This window comes from Rutidosis leptorrhynchoides, chromosome 1, assembly GCF_046630445.1.
Source record: "Rutidosis leptorrhynchoides isolate AG116_Rl617_1_P2 chromosome 1, CSIRO_AGI_Rlap_v1, whole genome shotgun sequence".
In the NCBI taxonomy this organism is placed as follows: domain Eukaryota; kingdom Viridiplantae; phylum Streptophyta; class Magnoliopsida; order Asterales; family Asteraceae; genus Rutidosis; species Rutidosis leptorrhynchoides.
The window spans coordinates 309,535,307-309,553,873 of NC_092333.1; positions in this window are offsets into that span (position 1 = coordinate 309,535,307).

Below are 18,567 nucleotides of genomic sequence, written 5' to 3' on the forward strand. Positions count from 1 at the left end.
TCGGCAGAGAAACTCCAAGGGTGTGAGCTGTAATTTCTATCTCCGCGACTCGCGGAGTTTTAAGGGCATTTTGCCGCGAGTCGCGGAGCCCCAATTTTCAACCCTGGCTATAAAGCAAACCGAATTCTGATCAAATTTCATCATCTTTTTTTCTTCTTATCATACGATATATATATATATATAATTTAATTTTAATTTTAATTTTAATTCTAATAATAAGGGTATGTTAGCGAATGTTGTAAGGGTGTAAGTCGAAATTCTGTCCGTGTAACGCTACGCTATTTTTAATCATTGTAAGTTATGTTCAACCTTTTTATATTAATGTCTCGTAGCTAAGTTATTATTATGCTTATTTAAAACGAAGTAATCATGATGTTGGGCTAATTACTAAAATTGGGTAATTGGGCTTTGTACCATAATTGGGGTTTGGACAAAAGAACGACACTTGTGGAAACTAGACTATGGGCTATTAATGGGCTTTATATTTGTTTAACTAAATGATAGTTTGTTAATGTTAATATAAAGATTTACAATTGGGCGTCCCTATAAATTACCATATACACTCGATCGGACACGATGGGCGGGGTATTTATATGTACGAATAATCGTTCATTTAACCGGACACGGGAATGGATTAATAGCCACTAGAATAATTAAAACAGGGGTGAAATTACATTCAAGGGTAATTGGTGTAATTGTTAACAAAGTGGTAAAACCTTGGTTTACACGCAGTCGATAACCTGGTGTATTCATTAAACAAAGTATTAAAACCTTGTTACAATTCGAATCCCCAATTAGTTGGAATATTTAACTTCGGGTATAATAATAATTTGACAAGGACACTTGCAATTTATATTTATGACTGATGGACTGTTATGGACAAAAACCAGACGGACATATTGAATAATCCAGGACAAAGGACAATTAACCCATGGGCATAAAACTAAAATCAACACGTCAAACATCATGATTACGGAAGTTTAAATAAGCATAATTCTTTTATTTCATATTTAATTTCCTTTATTTTATATTTAATTGCACTTCTAATTATCGCACTTTTATTTATTGTTATTTAATCGCAATTTTATTTTTTCTCACTTTTATTATTCGCAATTTCATTATCGTTATTTACTTTACGCTTTAATTTAAGTCTTGTATTTATTTTATATTTTACATTAGGTTTTAACTGCGACTAAAGTCTTAAAATCGACAAACCGGTCATTAAACGGTAAAAACCCCCCTTTATAATAATAATATTACTTATATATATATTTGTATTTTTATAAAAGTAAACTAATATAGCGTTGAGCTTTGTTTAAAGATTTCCCTGTGGAACGAACCGGACTTACTAAAAACTACACTACTGTACGATTAGGTACACTGCCTATAAGTGTTGTAGCAAGGTTTAAGTATATCCATTCTATAAATAAATAAATATCTTGTGTAAAATTATATCGTATTTAATAGTATTTCCTGCAAAAATTTAATAACTATTTTATATACACCTCGCATAACATCAACGACGTTACAACACGCTGTCTTATCAACGGCCATAACGGTTATGTTCCACAAGACCAAAGATGGGAAGTAATCCTAGTAAAACCAGAATGCATGACTTGTTTCTGGACGTATGAATTACGTGTCTTTATTGCCTTTGCTGAACGACTTGTGTACTAGCTAGAATTATCTTCACAACCATCTTGTATTAAATTTATTGTGTGCTATATTTCATGCTATATGTAAAATAAACGGTATTGTAAGTTTGTAAAATATTGTGTAAAAGTTTCAACGCGAAATATTATTATAATCAGTTTTTCATATAGAATTGTAGTAGTTGAATTGTATATTAGCTACTAAGTATGAACTTAACGGGTAGGTACTACCCGAATTTAAACTTATAAAACGCTAATATGAAGAAAAAGCTTTTATAAATGAGTTCATATTATGCTACGAAATACTATTAACTACTTTTAATATTCTGTATGATTAACTTGTTCCATTTGACTATTTTGAAGGAAATGGCACCGACTACTCGACACACCGTGAATATGAATGAAGAGGAATTCCGTACTTTTCTAGCTTCAAACATAGCCGCAGTACAGGCTGCGCTACATACCAACAATAACCTTGGATCTAGCAGTACAGGAAATCGTGTAGGATGCACCTACAAAGAATTCACTGCCTGCAAACCTTTGGAATTTGATGGAACCGAAGGACCGATCGGATTGAAACGGTGGACCGAGAAGGTCAAATCGGTGTTTGCCATAAGTAAGTGTACTGAAGAGGACAAAGTGAAGTACGCTACGCATACCTTCACAGGTTCTGCGTTAACATGGTGGAATACCTATCTAGAGCAAGTGGGACAAGATGATGCTTTCGCACTACCGTGGTCAGCATTCAAGCACTTGATGAACGAGAAGTACCGTCCCAGAACTGAGGTCAATAAGCTCAAGACAGAACTTAGAGGGTTACGAACCCAAGGATTTGATATTACCACGTACGAAAGATGATTCACAGAATTGTGCCTATTGTGTCCGGGAGCATTCGAAGATGAGGAAGAGAAGATCGACGCGTTTGTGAAAGGATTACCGGAAAGAATCCAAGAAGATATAAGTTCACACGAGCCCGCCTCCATACAACAGGCATGTAGAATGGCTCACAAACTAGTGAACCAGATTGAAGAAAGAATTAAAGAACAGACTGCTGAAGAGGCCAATGTGAAGCAAGTCAAAAGAAAGTGGGAGGAAAACGGTGATAAGAATCACCAATACAACAACAACAGCAATTACAACAATAATCGCAACAATTATCCCAACAATCGCAACATCAATCGCAACTACAACAAACGGCCCAACAACAACAACAACAACAACAGCAACAGCAACTACAACAATCATCCCAATAACAATAATAACCGCAACAACAACAACAATCAGAAGCAGCTATGCCAAAGGTGTGAAAAGTATCACTCGGGGTTCTGCACCAAATTTTTCAACAAGTGTAAAAGAAATGGTCATAGCGCGGCAAAGTGTGAAGTCTACGGACCAGGGGTTAATAGAATGAAAGGAACAAATGGTGTCGGAACGAGTAATGGCGGAGCAAGTAGTGTCGGAGCAAGTTATGCCAATGTAGTTTGTTATAAATGTGGAAAACCGGGCCACATTATTAGAAATTGCCCGAACCAGGAGAACACGAATGGACAAGGCCGCGGAAGAGTTTTCAATATTAATGCGGCAGAGGCACAGGAAGACCTGGAGCTTGTTACGGGTACGTTTCTTATTGACAATAAATCTGCTTACGTTTTATTTGATTCGGGTGCGGATAGAAGCTATATGAGTAGAGATTTTTGTGCTAAATTAAGTTGTCCATTGACGCCTTTGGATAGTAAATTTTTACTCGAATTAGCAAATGGTAAATTAATTTCAGCAGATAATATATGTCGGAATCGAGAAATTAAACTGGTTAGCGAAACATTTAAGATTGATTTGATACCAGTAGAGTTAGGGAGTTTTGACGTGATAATCGGTATGGACTGGTTGAAAGAAGTGAAAGCAGAGATCGTTTGTTACAAAAATGCAATTCGCATTATACGAGAAAAAGGAAAACCCTTAATGGTGTACGGAGAAAAGGGCAACACGAAGCTACATCTTATTAGTAATTTGAAGGCACAAAAACTAATAAGAAAAGGTTGCTATGCTGTTCTAGCACACGTCGAGAATGTACAAACTGAAGAAAAGAGCATCAATGATGTTCCCATTGCAAAAGAATTTCCCGATGTATTTCCGAAAGAATTACCGGGATTACCCCCACATCGATCCGTTGAATTTCAAATAGATCTTGTACCAGGAGCTGCACCAATAGCTCGTGCTCCTTACAGACTCGCACCCAGCGAGATGAAAGAACTGCAAAGCCAATTACAAGAACTTTTAGAGCGTGGTTTCATTCGACCAAGCACATCACCGTGGGGAGCTCCTGTTTTGTTTGTCAAGAAGAAAGATGGTACATTCAGGTTGTATATCGACTACCGAGAATTGAACAAACTTACCATCAAGAACCGCTACCCACTACCGAGAATCGACGACTTATTTGATCAACTACAAGGCTCGTCTGTTTATTCAAAGATTGACTTACGTTCCGGGTATCATCAAATGCGGGTGAAAGAAGATGATATTCCAAAGACTGCTTTCAGAACACGTTACGGTCATTACGAGTTTATGGTCATGCCGTTTGGTTTAACTAATGCACCAGCTATGTTCATGGACCTTATGAACCAAGTGTGTGGACCATACCTTGACAATTTTGTCATTGTTTTCATTGATGACATACTTATTTACTCAAAGAATGACCAAGAACACGGTGAACATTTGAGAAAGGTGTTAGAAGTATTGAGGAAGGAAGAATTGTACGCTAAGTTTTCAAAGTGTGCATTTTGGTTGGAAGAAGTTCAATTCCTCGGTCACATAGTGAACAAAGAAGGTATTAAGGTGGATCCGGCAAAGATAGAAACTGTTGAAAAGTGGGAAACCCCGAAAACTCCGAAACACATACGCCAGTTTTTAGGACTAGCTGGTTACTACAGAAGGTTCATCCAAGACTTTTCCAGAATAGCAAAACCCTTGACTGCATTAACGCATAAAGGGAAGAAATTTGAATGGAATGATGAACAAGAGAAAGCGTTTCAGTTATTGAAGAAAAAGCTAACTACGGCACCTATATTGTCATTGCCTGAAGGGAATGATGATTTTGTGATTTATTGTGATGCATCAAAGCAAGGTCTCGGTTGTGTATTAATGCAACGAACGAAGGTGATTGCTTATGCGTCTAGACAATTGAAGATTCACGAACAAAATTATACGACACATGATTTGGAATTAGGCGCGGTTGTTTTTGCATTAAAGACTTGGAGGCACTACTTATATGGGGTCAAAAGTATTATATATACCGACCATAAAAGTCTTCAACACATATTTAATCAGAAACAACTGAATATGAGGCAGCGTAGGTGGATTGAATTATTGAATGATTACGAATTTGAGATTCGTTACCACCCGGGGAAGGCAAATGTGGTAGCCGATGCCTTGAGCAGGAAGGACAGAGAACCCATTCGAGTAAAATCTATGAATATAATGATTCATAATAACATTACTACTCAAATAAAGGAGGCGCAACAAGGAGTTTTAAAAGAGGGAAATTTAAAGGATGAAATACCCAAAGGATCGGAGAAGCATCTTAATATTCGGGAAGACGGAACCCGGTATAGGGCTGAAAGGATTTGGGTACCAAAATTTGGAGATATGAGAGAAATGGTACTTAGAGAAGCTCATAAAAGCAGATACTCAATACATCCTGGAACGGGGAAGATGTACAAGGATCTCAAGAAACATTTTTGGTGGCCGGGTATGAAAGCCGATGTTGCTAAATACGTAGGAGAATGTTTGACGTGTTCTAAGGTCAAAGCTGAGCATCAGAAACCATCAGGTCTACTTCAACAACCCGAAATCCCGGAATGGAAATGGGAAAACATTACCATGGATTTCATCACTAAATTGCCAAGGACTGCAAGTGGTTTTGATACTGTTTGGGTAATAGTTGATCGTCTCACCAAATCAGCACACTTCCTACCAATAAGAGAAGATGACAAGATGGAGAAGTTAGCACGACTGTATTTGAAGGAAGTCGTCTCCAGACATGGAATACCAATCTCTATTATCTCTGATAGGGATGGCAGATTTATTTCAAGATTCTGGCAGACATTATAGCAAGCATTAGGAACTCGTCTAGACATGAGTACTGCCTATCATCCACAAACTGATGGGCAGAGCGAAAGGACGATACAAACGCTTGAAGACATGCTACGAGCATGTGTTATTGATTTCAGAAACAGTTGGGATCGACATCTACCGTTAGCAGAATTTTCCTACAACAACAGCTACCATTCAAGCATTGAGATGGCGCCGTTTGAAGCACTTTGTTGGAGTGAAGTGGGGGATAGACAGATTACGGGTCCGGAGATTATACAAGAAACTACCGAGAAGATCATCCAAATTCAACAACGGTTGAAAACCGCCCAAAATCGACAAAAGAGCTACGCTGACATTAAAAGAAAAGATATAGAATTTGAAATTGGAGAGATGGTCATGCTTAAAGTTGCACCTTGGAAAGGCATTGTTCGATTTGGTAAACGAGGGAAATTAAATCCAAGGTATATTGGACCATTCAAGATTATTGATCGTGTCGGACCAGTAGCTTACCGACTTGAGTTACCTCAACAACTCGCGGATGTACATAACACTTTCCACGTCTCGAATTTGAAGAAATGTTTTGCTAAAGAAGATCTCACTATTCCGTTAGATGAAATCCAAATCAACGAAAAACTTCAATTCATCGAAGAACCCGTCGAAATAATGGATCGTGAGGTTAAAAGACTTAAGCAAAACAAGATACCAATTGTTAAGGTTCGATGGAATGCTCGTAGAGGACCCGAGTTCACCTGGGAGCGTAAAGATCAGATGAAGAAGAAATACCCGCATCTATTTCCAGAAGATTCGTCAACACCTTCAACAGCTTAAAATTTCGGGACGAAATTTATTTAACGGTTAGGTACTGTAGTGACCCGAACTTTTCCATGTTTATATATATTAATTGAGATTGATATTTACATGATTAAATGTTTCCAACATGTTAAGCAATCAAACTTGTTAAGACTTGATTAATTGAAATATGTTTCATATAGACAATTGACCACCCAAGTTGACCGGTGATTCACGAACGTTAAAACTTGTAAAAATTATATGATGACATATATATGGATATATATATAGTTAACATGATACTATGATAAGTAAATATATCATTAAGTATATTAACAATGAACTACATATGTAAAAACAAGACTACTAACTTAATGATTTTTAAACGAGACATATATGTAACGATTATCGTTGTAAAGACATTTAATGTATATATATCATATTAAGAGATATTCATACATGATAATATCATGATAATATAATAATTTAAAATCTCATTTGATATTATAAACATTGGGTTAACAACATTTAACATGATCGTTAACCTAAAGGTTTCAAAACAACACTTACATGTAACGACTAACGATGACTTAACGACTCAGTTAAAATGTATATACATGTAGTGTTTTAATATGTATTTATACACTTTTGAAAGACTTCAATACAATTATCAAAATACTTCTACTTAACAAAAATGCTTACAATTACATCCTCGTTCAGTTTCATCAACAATTCTACTCGTATGCACCCGTATTCGTACTCGTACAATACACATCTTTTAGATGTATGTACTATTGGTATATACACTCCAATGATCAGCTCTTAGCAGTCCATGTGAGTTACCTAACACATGTGGGAACCATCATTTGGCAACTAGCATGAAATATCTCATAAAATTACAAAAATATGAGTAATCATTCATGACTTATTTACATGAAAACAAAATTACATATCCTTTATATCTAATCCATACACCAACTACCAAAAACACCTACAAACACTTTCATTCTTCAATTTTCTTCATCTAATTGATCTCTCTCAAGTTCTATCTTCAAGTTCTAAGTGTTCTTCATAAATTCCAAAAGTTCTAGTTGCATAAAATCAAGAATACTTTCAAGTTTGCTAGCTCACTTCCAATCTTGTAAGGTGATCATCCAACCTCAATAAATCTTTATTTCTTACAGTAGGTTATCATTCTAATACAAGGTAATAATCATATTCAAACTTTGGTTCAATTTCTATAACTATAACAATCTTATTTCAAGTGATGATCTTACTTGAACTTGTTTTCGTGTCATGATTCTGCTTCAAGAACTTCGAGCCATCCAAGGATCCATTGAAGCTAGATCCATTTTTCTCTTTTCTAGTAGGTTTATCCAAGGAACTTAAGGTAGTAATGATGTTCATAACATCATTCGATTCATACATATAAAGCTATCTTATTCGAAGGTTTAAACTTGTAATCACTAGAACATAGCTTAGTTAATTCTAAACTTGTTCGCAAACAAAAGTTAATCCTTCTAACTTGACTTTTAAAATCAACTAAACACATGTTCTATATCTATATGATATGCTAACTTAATTATTTAAAACCAGGAAACACGAAAAACACCGTAAAACCGGATTTACGCCGCCGTAGTAACACCGCGGGCTGTTTTGGGTTAGTTAATTAAAAACTATGATAAACTTTGATTTAAAAGTTGTTATTCTGAGAAAATGATTTTTATTATGAACATGAAACTATATCCAAAAATTATGGTTAAACTCAAAGTGGAAGTATGTTTTCTAAAATGGTCATCTAGACGTCGTTCTTTCGACTGAAATGACTACCTTTACAAAAACGACTTGTAACTTATTTTTATGACTATAAACCTATACTTTTTCTATTTAGATTCATAAAATAGAGTTCAATATGAAACCATAGCAATTTGATTCACTCAAAACGGATTTAAAATGAAGAAGTTATGGGTAAAACAAGATTGGATAATTTTTCTCATTTTAGCTACGTGAAAATTGGTAACAAATCTATTCCAACCATAACTTAACCAACTTGTATTGTATATTATGTAATCTTGAGATACCATAGACACGTATACAATGTTTCGACCTATCATGTCGACACATCTATATATATTTCGGAACAACCATAGACACTCTATATGTGAATGTTGGAGTTAGCTATACAGGGTTGAGGTTGATTCCAAAATATATATAGTTTGAGTTGTGATCAATACTGAGATACGTATACACTGGGTCGTGGATTGATTCAAGATAATATTTATCGATTTATTTCTATACATCTAACTGTGGACAACTAGTTGTAGATTACTAACGAGGACAGCTGACTTAATAAACTTAAAACATCAAAATATATTAAAAGTGTTGTAAATATATTTTGAACATACTTTGATATATATGTATATATTGTTATAGTTTCGTGAATCAACCAGTGGCTAAGTCTTACTTCCCGACGAAGTAAAAATCTGTGAAAGTGAGTTATAGTCCCACTTTTAAAATCTAATATTTTTGGGATGAGAATACATGCAGGTTTTATAAATGATTTACAAAATAGACACAAGTACGTGAAACTACATTCTATGGTTGAATTATCGAAATCGAATATGCCCCTTTTTATTAAGTCTGGTAATCTAAGAATTAGGGAACAGACACCCTAATTGACGCGAATCCTAAAGATAGATCTATTGGGCCTAACAAACCCCATCCAAAGTACCGGATGCTTTAGTACTTCGAAATTTATATCATATCCGAAGGGTGTCCCGGAATGATGGGGATATTCTTAAATATGCATCTTGTTAATGTCGGTTACCAGGTGTTCACCATATGAATGATTTTTATCTCTATGTATGGGATGTGTATTGAAATATGAAATCTTGTGGTCTATTATTATGATTTGATATATATAGGTTAAACCTATAACTCACCAACATTTTTGTTGACGTTTTAAGCATGTTTATTCTCAGGTGATTATTAAGAGCTTCCGCTGTCGTATACTTAAATAAGGACGAGATTTGGAGTCCATGCTTGTATGATATTGTGTAAAAACTGCATTCAAGAAACTTATTTTGTTGTAACATATTTGTATTGTAAACCATTATGTAATGGTCTTGTGTAAACAGGATATTTTAGATTATCATTATTTGATAATCTACGTAAAGCTTTTTAAAACCTTTATCTATGAAATAAAGGTTATGGTTTGTTTTAAAAATGAATGCAGTCTTTGAAAAACGTCTCATATAGAGGTCAAAACCTCGCAACGAAATCAATTAATATGGAACGTTTTTAATCAATAAGAACGGGACATTTCACGTAGACCTCACACTTCGCCGCGCTATGACCATTTCTTTTACACTTGTTGCAAAATTTGGTGCAGAACCCCGAGTGATTCTTTTCACACCTTTGGCATAGCTGCTTCTGATTGTTGTTGTTGTTGCGGTTATTATTGTTGTTGGGATGATTGTTGTAGTTGCTGTTGTTGTTGTTGTTGTTGTTGTTGGACCGTTTGTTGTAGTTGCGATTGATGTTGCGATTGTTGGGATAATTGTTGCGATTATTGTTGTAATTGCTGTTGTTGTTGTATTGGTGATTCTTATCACCGTTTTCCTCCCACTTTCTTTTGACTTGCTTCACATTGGCCTCTTCAGCAGTCTGTTCTTTAATTCTTTCTTCAATCTGGTTCACGAGTTTGTGAGCCATTCTACATGCCTGTTGTATGGAGGCGGGCTCGTGTGAACTTATATCTTCTTGGATTCTTTCCGGTAATCCTTTCACAAACGCGTCGATCTTCTCTTCCTCATCTTCGAATGCTCCCGGACACAATAGGCACAATTCTGTGAATCGTCTTTCGTACGTGGTAATATCAAATCCTTGGGTTCGTAACCCTCTAAGTTCTGTCTTGAGCTTATTGACCTCGGTTCTGGGACGGTACTTCTCGTTCATCAAGTGCTTGAATGCTGACCACGATAGTGCGTACACATCGTCTTGTCCCACTTGCTCTAGATAGGTATTCCACCATGTTAACGCAGAACCTGTGAAGGTATGCGTAGCGTACTTTACTTTGTCCTCTTCAGTACACTTACTTATGGCAAACACCGATTTGACCTTCTCGGTCCACCGTTTCAATCCGATCGGTCCTTCGGTTCCATCAAATTCCAAAGGTTTGCAGGCAGTGAATTCTTTGTAGGTGCATCCTACACGATTTCCTGTACTGCTAGATCCAAGGTTATTGTTGGTATGTAGCGCAGCCTGTACTGCAGCTATGTTTGAAGCTAGAAAAATACGAAATTCCTCTTCATTCATATTCACGGTGTGTCGAGTAGTCGGTGCCATTTCCTTCAAAATAGTTAAATGGAACAAGTTAATCATACAGAATATTAAGAGTAGTTAATAGTATTTCGTAGCATAATATGAACTCATTTATAAAAGCTTTTTCTTCATATTAGCGTTTTATAAGTTTAAATTCGGGTAGTACCTACCCGTTAAGTTCATACTTAGTAGCTAATATACAATTCAACTACTACAATTCTATATGAAAAACTGATTATAATAATATTTCGCGTTCAAACTTTTACACAATATTTTACAAACTTACAATACCGCTTACTTTACATATAGCGTGAAATATAGCACACAATAAATTTGATACAAGATAGTTGTGAAGATAATTCTAGCTAGTACACAAGTCGTTCAGCAAAGGCAATAAAGACACGTAATTCATACGTCCAGAAACAAGTCATGCATTCTGGTTTTACTAGGATTACTTCCCATCCTTGGTCTTGTGGAACATAACCGTTATGGCCGTTGATAAGATATCGTGTTGTAATGTCGTCAAAGGGACGAGGGTTACGTAATGTCCAACAGTCCCGTAACAATCTAAAAACCTCATTTCTTACCCCAATTACCGACTCCGTCACTTGTGGGAACGTTTTGTTTAATAGTTGTAGCCCGATGTTCTTGTTCTCACTTTGGTGAGAAGCGAACATTACTAATCCGTAAGCATAACATGCTTCTTTATGTTGCATATTAGCCGCTTTTTCTAAATCACGAAGTCCAATATTCAGATATATTGAGTCAAAATAATTTCTTAACCCATTGCGTAAAATAGCATTTGGGTTCCCCGTAATATATGCGTCAAAGTAAACACATCGTAACTTATGGATTTCCCAATGTGATATCCCCCATCTTTCGAACGAAAGCCTTTTATAAACCAAGGCATTCTTGGAACGTTCTTCGAATGTCTTACAAACTGATCTCGCCTTAAATAGTTGTGCCGAAGAATTCTGACCGACTCTAGACAAGATTTCATCAATCATGTCTCCGGGTAGGTCTCTTAAAATATTGGGTTGTCTATCCATTTTTGTGTTTTTATACTGTAAAATAGACAAGAGTTAGATTCATAAAAAAAAATACTTATTAACACAAGCAATTTTTACATATATCATAAAGCATAAGCACACTATATTACATATATTACACCACACGAATACAACTATCTTATTCCGACTCGCTTGTTTCTTCTTCTTCGGTTTTGGTTCGTTTTGCCAAGTTTCTAGGGATATATGATGTTCCCCTAATACGAGCCGTCGTTTTCCACATTGGTTTAGAAAAACCTGGTGGTTTAGAGGTTCCCGGGTCATTGTTACAACTTAAGGACTTCGGGGGTTGACGATACATATAAAGTTCATCGGGGTTGGAATTAGATTTCTCTATTTTTATGCCCTTTCCCTTATTATTTTCTTTTGCATTTTTAAATTCAGTTGGGGTAATTTCTATAACATCATCGGAATTCTCGTCGGAATTCGATTCATCGGAGAATTGGTAATCCTCCCAATATTTTGCTTCCTTGGCGGAAACACCATTGACAATAATTAACCTTGGTCGGTTGGTTGAGGATTTTCTTTTACTTAACCATTTTATTATTTCCCCCACCGGTTCTATTTCTTCATCCGGTTCCGATTCTTCTTCCGGTTCCGATTCTTCTTCCAGTTCCGACTCTTCTTCCGGTTCCTCTTCGGGAACTTGTGAATCAGTCCACGAATCATTCCAATTTACATTTAACTCTTCATTATTATTAGGTAAGTCAATGGGACTTGTTCTAAAGGTAGACATCTATCACATAATATCAAACGCGTTAAGAGATTAATATATCACATAATATTCACATGTTAAAAATATTTAGTTTCCAACAAAATTTGTTAAGCAATCATTTTTCAAGTAAACACGGTCGAAGTCCATACTCACTAATGCATCCTAACAACTCGATAAGACACACTAATGCAAAATTCTGGTTCTCTAAGACCAACGCTCAGATACCAACTAAAATGTCCCGTTCTTATTGATTAAAAACGTTCCATATTAATTGATTTCGTTGCGAGGTTTTGACCTCTATATGAGACGTTTTTCAAAGACTGCATTCATTTTAAAACAAACCATAACCTTTATTTCATCAATAAAGGTTTAAAAAGCTTTACGTAGATTATCAAATAATGATAATCTAAAATATCCTGTTTACACACGACCATTACATAATGGTTTACAATACAAATATGTTACAACAAAATAAGTTTCTTGAATGCAGTTTTTACACAATATCATACAAGCATGGACTCCAAATCTCGTCCTTATTTAAGTATGCGACAGCAGAAGCTCTTAATAATCACCTGAGAATAAACATGCTTAAAACGTCAACATAAATGTTGGTGAGTTATAGGTTTAACCTATATATATCAAATCATAATAATAGACCACAAGATTTCATATTTCAATACACATCCCATACATAGAGATAAAAATCATTCATATGGTGAACACCTGGTAACCGACATTAACAAGATGCATATATAAGAATATCCCCATCATTCCGGGACACCCTTCGGATATGATATAAATTTCGAAGTACTAAAGCATCCGGTACTTTGGATGGGGTTTGTTAGGCCCAATAGATCTATCTTTAGGATTCGCATCAATTAGGGTGTCTGTTCTCTAATTCTTAGATTACCAGACTTAATAAAAAGGGGCATATTCGATTTCGATAATTCAACCATAGAATGTAGTTTCACGTACTTGTGTCTATTTTGTAAATCATTTATAAAACCTGCATGTATTCTCATCCCAAAAATATTAGATTTTAAAAGTGGGACTATAACTCACTTTCACAGATTTTTACTTCGTCGGGAAGTAAGACTTGGCCACTGGTTGATTCACGAACCTATAACAATATATACATATATATCAAAGTATGTTCAAAATATATTTACAACACTTTTAATATATTTTGATGTTTTAAGTTTATTAAGTCAGCTGTCCTCGTTAGTAACCTACAACTAGTTGTCCACAGTTAGATGTACAGAAATAAATTGATAAATATTATCTTGAATCAATCCACGACCCAGTGTATACGTATCTCAGTATTGGTCACAACTCAAACTATATATATTTTGGAATCAACCTCAACCCTGTATAGCTAACTCCAACATTCACATATAGAGTGTCTATGGTTGTTCCGAAATATATATAGATGTGTCGACATGATAGGTCGAAACTGTTGGGATTTAACAAGTTTCATAATACTTAAAACCTTTTAAGAACCATTCAAAGCGGAAGCATGTAAAATTACCAATTGAAACTTGTATATCTTTAACCATATAAAAGTTAAATCCCAAGAAAAGGATCAAGTTGAGAAATAAGCTTACAAACTACAAGCAAGAATAAAATGTTATACCTATTCCAAGCTAGTTGAAAGTGATGAAGATGATGATGATGAATGGAGCTCCAAAACTATGAAACCTCAAGTAGTTATACCCCAAACTATGCACCAACACCCTTGCTATTGGTTAGGATTTAATTAACACTTGAAATGAACTTGCAAAACCCAAATTATGACCCCTTTGATGGCCTTAAACCCCACGGTTTTTTTTCAGCAGCAGCAAGGGAAGAAATGCAGTTTTTTTGATGACTTGAAAGTGTATTTTTGCATGTGTCTTCTCTCCAACAAGCCCTAGGATTATATGCTTATGGAGAATTGGAAAACCCTTTGACCAAGAAGGAATCTAAGCATGTGTACTAGAGTCCCAAAGCCACTTCCATACATTTAAATAAAATGGTTTTATAAAACATAATTTTATAAAATTGAATTTTATAAAAGTTATTTTATAAACTTACATTTTATTCATTATGTTTACATTATTTATAAAACCTATTTTATAAAATGTAACATAATTAATTAATTATTTACCTATAAATAATTAAATCCATATCATATAAATTATTCCATAATTTATATATATACACATCAAGTAATATTTCAGAAAACCATTTTTCTTAAAGTTCAAGTGTCGCGTATTTGATTAATGAACCAATCGTTAAAATCAAATACAAATAAAGTGTCGGTAAGCTTGTTATTGGGTATGACCCGACTTGGATCATAATATATTAGCCACATTAATTTAATATGTCTCTCGGGCATAAGAAAAACTTTCAATCTCCCACTTGCACGAGAAACATAAGAAATTAATGCAAGTGATGGATACAGCCTAACACACCGTCCATCACCCCTAATATGTTATGACTTTGTGCCATTCAATAACATCATCCCTTTCGAGTTCCCATCTCGAATATGATTAGGTGAATCTTTCATTATTTCCTTTCGTCCTAGATGTCATGTTAAATCCAAGAGATACAGAGTGATCACTCTCTTATAGATTTAACTTTTCAGGCCTTAGACATCTGACTCTCAACGAATAAGAGGGACAAATTCCATCTTGACTACATATGTCCTAGATATACACTTTGTAATATACCTGAGCTCTTCCTTATGTACTACCATGTTTCAGAATAGCGAAGGAAAGAATCAAGGCACAGTACTTGGTGAATATCCGAACCCAATATGTATCTCAGGTCAGAGGATACAATGATATTCGCCTTTACTCAAGATTACATGTGATCAACCACAAAGGCTCTATACAGTAATTCTTGAGAGCGGGTCTTCCAATATTTGTTTCCCACAAATATCTATGAACCTTGGTTGCAACCTTGCCCCACATTCAACCTATGAATGTATACCAATCCGAGTTCATAATAGTCTAAACCTCACACTTGTTCCCACAAATGTGATCGACTACGGAAATTTAGAATAATTGCTTATTCATGGATGAAATATGCAAAATAGGAACATAACTCAAATAAATTAACACCATAGTTATATTAATGAGTTTGAATAATTTCGTTCCGGTACAATACATAAAATAGATCATATCCAATCACTAGAATATCGAAGCCCTAATGCACAAACATGTCCCTCATGTTTTGGCCCATGTAAAAGCTTCGTGAGTGGATCCGCAACATTATGATCTGTATGAACTTTGCGAATACATATCTTTCCTTTTTCAACTTCATCCCTTATGTAGTTGAATCTCCGCTCAATGTGACGAGTCTTTTGATGGGCACGAGGTTCCTTGATTTGAGCAATCGCACCCTCGTTGTCACAAAAGATCTCAAGAGGGTCCTGAATGGAAGGGACCACTCCTAAGTCGTCGATGAATTTCTTCATCCATGCAGCTTCCTGAGCTGCCAGTGAGGCGGCAATGTACTCCGACTCAGTAGTGGATAACGCAACAACCTCCTGTTTCGAACTCTTCCAAGAGACCGCACCTCCATTTAACGTGAAGACATAACCGGATTGTTATCGAGAATCATCTCGATCAGTTTGGAAACTCGCGTCCACGTAACCTTTTACTGCGAGTTCCTCCTCACCAGACCCATATGTTAGAAACATATCCTTAGTTCTCCTAAGGTATTTCAATATACTTTTAACAGCAATCCAATGACTGTTTCCTGGGTTGTTCTGGTATCTACTTGTCAAGCTTAGAGCACATGACACATCCGGTCTAGTACATATCATTGCATACATGATAGACCCAATAGCAGATGCGTATGGGACTTTCTTCATTCTTTCTTGTTCATCTTTCGTGGTAGGACACTGAGATGAACTGAGAATGGTTCCTTTTTGAATAGGTACCAAACCTCTCTTGGAGTTTTCCATCTTGAACCTTTTCAAGATTTTATCAATGTATGTACTTTGACTTAAACCTATCAATCTCTTGGATCTATTCCTATAGATCCCTATCCCCAAAATGTATTGTGCATCTCCAAGATCCTTAATGGAGAAGCAACTCTTTAGCCAAGTTTTGACTCCTTGCATTGTGGTAATATCATTCCCAAATAATAATATATCATCCACATATAGTACAAGGAACATGATAGTGCTCCCACTAGCTTTCTTATATACACAAGCTTCATCACCATTTTTAATGAAACCAAATTTCTCGGCTTCCTCATTAAAACGATGATTCCACATTCTAAATGCTTGTTTCAATCCGTAGATTGACTTCTTTAACTTGCATACACTTTTAGGATATTTTGGATCAACAAAACCTTCAGGCTGGACCATATAGACATCTTCCATAAGATATCCATTTAGGAAAGCGGTTTTGACATCCATTTGCCATATTTCATAGTCGTAGTGAGCAGCAATGGCAAATAATATCCTAATAGACTTTAGCATTGCCACAGGCGAGAAAGTTTCATCATAATCAACCCCTTGAGTTTGAGTGAAACCTTTTGCTACAAGTCTAGCTTTATATGTATCCAAGTTTCCATGTATGTCGGTTTTCATTTTGAAAAGCCATTTGCAATCAACTAGCTTAGAGCTAGGAGGTTGCTCAACAAGTTCCCACACTTGGTTTTCATACATGGATTGCATCTCGGCGTTCATGGCTTCCTGCCATTTATCTTTATCAATCCTTGATAAAGCATCTTGGTAGTTTGTTGGTTCATCCAAATCAACCGTATAGCAACCATCTATGAGAAACCCATATCTCTCAGGAGGATTGCTAATCCTACCAGATCTACGAATGTCTTGTGTATTTTGATCATCCATTTGATCACTATCAACATTTTCATGTTGAGTGCTAGTGTCAACCAATTGTGTATCATCTACTTGATCTTGAACCTCTTCAAGATCTATCTTCCTTTCACTATTTCCTTCCATTAGGAACTTAGTTTCAAGGAATTCCGCCTTCCGAGCAACAAATACATTCTGCTCGGATGGATCATAGAAATAGTATCCCATATCATCCTTGGGATATCCTATGAAGATACACTTCGTGGATCGAGCATTCAACTTATTAGGGACGTAACGCTTAGGATAAGCTTCACATCCCCATACCTTTAAGTATGATAGAGATGGAGGTTTACCAAACCACATCTCGTGAGGAGTTCGTTCCACTTTCTTGGTTGGGGCCATATTTAAAATACGAGCCGCGGAGCTTAGACAATAACCCCAAAACGATAGACGCAACGAGCTTCTTGCCATCATAGATCGAACCATATCCATTAGGGTTCAGTTCCTCCTTTCGGAAACTCCATTAAGTTGGGGTGTTCCGGGTGGAGTAAGTTGTGAGATAATCCCACAACTCCTAAGATGATCTTGGAAGGCATCGCTTAGGTATTCACCTCCTCTATCGGTACGAAGTACCTTAATTGTCCTATTGAGTTGATTTTGTACTTCGTTTTGATATTCTTTGAATGCTTCAAACGTTTCGTCCTTGTGTCTTAATAAGTAGACATATCCGAAACGACTAAAGTCATCAATGAAAGTAACAAAGTATCTTTCACCATTCCTAGTCATGGGTTTAAAGGGTCCACATACATCCGAATGTATTAATCCCAATAAATCTTTAGCCCTTTCATAGGTCCCTTTGAAAGGTGCTTTAGTCATCTTGCCTTGTAAACAAGATTCACATACTTCAAACGAATCCATTTCATTTGATTTCAAAAGTCCATTCTTTTGAAGTGTATGTATTCGGTTCTTGTTTATGTGACCAAGGCGACAATGCCATAAGTAGGAATCACTCAAATCCCTTTTGAGTTTCTTGGTGCTTGTATGGTACATTGAGCTACTAGATGATGTGTCATCATGAACCAATTCATAAATTCCATTTGAAGGTGAAGCCTTGAAATA